Source organism: Trichechus manatus, unplaced genomic scaffold (assembly GCF_000243295.1).
Source record: "Trichechus manatus latirostris isolate Lorelei unplaced genomic scaffold, TriManLat1.0 scaffold00075, whole genome shotgun sequence".
NCBI classification, from domain to species: domain Eukaryota; kingdom Metazoa; phylum Chordata; class Mammalia; order Sirenia; family Trichechidae; genus Trichechus; species Trichechus manatus.
Window position 1 is genome coordinate 11,684,450 of NW_004444011.1, and position 2,147 is coordinate 11,686,596.

The following is a 2,147-nucleotide window of genomic DNA, read 5'->3' on the forward strand; positions in this document are numbered from 1 at the left end:
GTTGAATGGGGATGTGGTGGGAATCACCACCCCTGCATCCTTCAAGTCCTTGATGGTGGCAGTAATCTCTTCAATCCCTCCGGGAATGCAGTATTGCTTTCGGTGTACTATTTTCCTAGGTAGAGGCAGTTCTAATGGCTTCCACTTGGCTGTTCCTACCATAATAGTCCTTACTCGATTTGTCAGGGATCCAATGTGGGGGTTCTGCCAGTTGCTGAGTATATCTATTCCAATTATGCATTCTGCAACTGGGGAAATCACTACAGGACGGGTTTGGGGACCTACTGGACTTACTGTGAGACGGACATGAGCCAAGACTCCATTAATAACCTGACCTCCATATGCCCCACTCTGACTGGTGGGCCACAGTGACATTTTGGGTCTCCTGGAATTAGTGTCAGCTCAGAGCCAGTATCCAGTAATCCCCGAAAAGTCTGATTATTTCCTTTTCCCCAGTGAACAGTCACGCTCATAAAAGGCCATAGATCCCTTTGGGGAAGGCTGGGAGAAAGACGAACAGTAAAAATTTTTGGCAGTGTATTGGAGTCCTTCCTCAAGGGGATCCGGCCTCCTCTTCATTCAAGGGGTTGTGGGTCTTTAAACTCGCTCAAATCTGGGAATTGATTGAGGGACCGTGACTCTCTATTCTGGCGATTTGAGTTAGACTGCTGTTCACCTGACCTAGAATTCATCCATTTGTATAGATCAAGTAAATATTTAGTAGATTTCCTATCTATTTCACTCTTAGGGACACCATGACTAAGTAGCCAATGCCATAAGTCCATACGAGTCAGACTATTCTGATTACTACTTTGACTCCTCTGTCCATTGCTGTAACCATGCCCACCTTGTCTTCATCAATTGAGTGCAGCCACTTGGCCTCTACCACCAGGGGGTCCAATCAGCCCCATTGTAGTTAGGTGTCTTAATTCAGTTAGGGCAGTTCCCGCTGTCAAATCTGGCTTACATAAAACAGCAATCACACCAGTCTTCAAGGATGCTGGAGCTCCCTTCACAAATTTGTTCCTCACATTTGAGGTAAAAGGTGTGTCCTCTGGACACTCCATGTGTGGGTCTGTGGGTTTAACTTGATAAATCCACTCTAGCATGCCAATTTCCCTAAGCCTTTGGATACCTTCTTCTACAGTATACCAAGGCAGGTCTGGTACTTCAACTTGTTTAGTGTCGGCCACCTCATAATCCATGCTTCAGCAACCCAACCAAATAAACTATTAGATCCTTTCCTAACTTCTCTAGCTGAAACACTGAAGGAACAGTCTGTGCTCAGTGGACCCGTATCAATAAACTCAGACTGATCCATCTTTATGTTCCTTGCACCATTATCCCACACACTTAATAGCCATTCCCACACATATGCCCCAGGTTTCTGTTTGTACATATTAGAAAACTCAAGTAGTTCTTTTGGAGTGTAGCATACCTCCTCCTGGGTCACACTTTGTACTTCACCTTTTGGGGCTCGCTGGGACTTAAGCCTAGTTATAGGTCTAGAAGCCAGAATCAGTAGTGTGGAATTGTTTTGAGAACATTCAGCATTATCTTGTAAAGCATCTGCCTCAGGTGATGCTCCAGACAATGACTCAGGCAAGTGCTCTTTAGAGGCAGTTGGGCTGGGGCTAATCTCCTCAGATGGCAGTGGAGGGGCTAATGGTTTTTCTGGGTAGGGTGGTTTAGCAGACAAACATGAAGTCATCTCTTCAGATGGGACTGGTTCTGCTGGCAGGAGTGATTCAATGGAATTTACAGGCTCAGTGTCCCCAGCTTCCTGATTATCTGCCTATATGTCCCCATCCCAAGTCTGAGGATCCCATCTCTTGCCAATCAATGCCCTTACTTTAACCTTAGACACCTCTCGAGGTTTGCAATTGAGCTGGTGTTGTAATTCAGCCACTCTTACAATAAGACTCTGGGTTTGGTTTTCAGCAATTTCGGCTCTGTTACTACAAGAAATAAGGCTGTCTTTCAAAGCACAAGTGGAAGCCTTGAGGTCATGTATGCAGCACTTGAGCCTTGACTCTGAAGCCCCGAGTGCATCTCTTTCCTTCATCAGTTTGTCTAGCAAAAGTAGGACAAACCAACCAGCTTCCTTATACTTCTCATTCTGACAAAGCTGTAGAAAGATATCACAC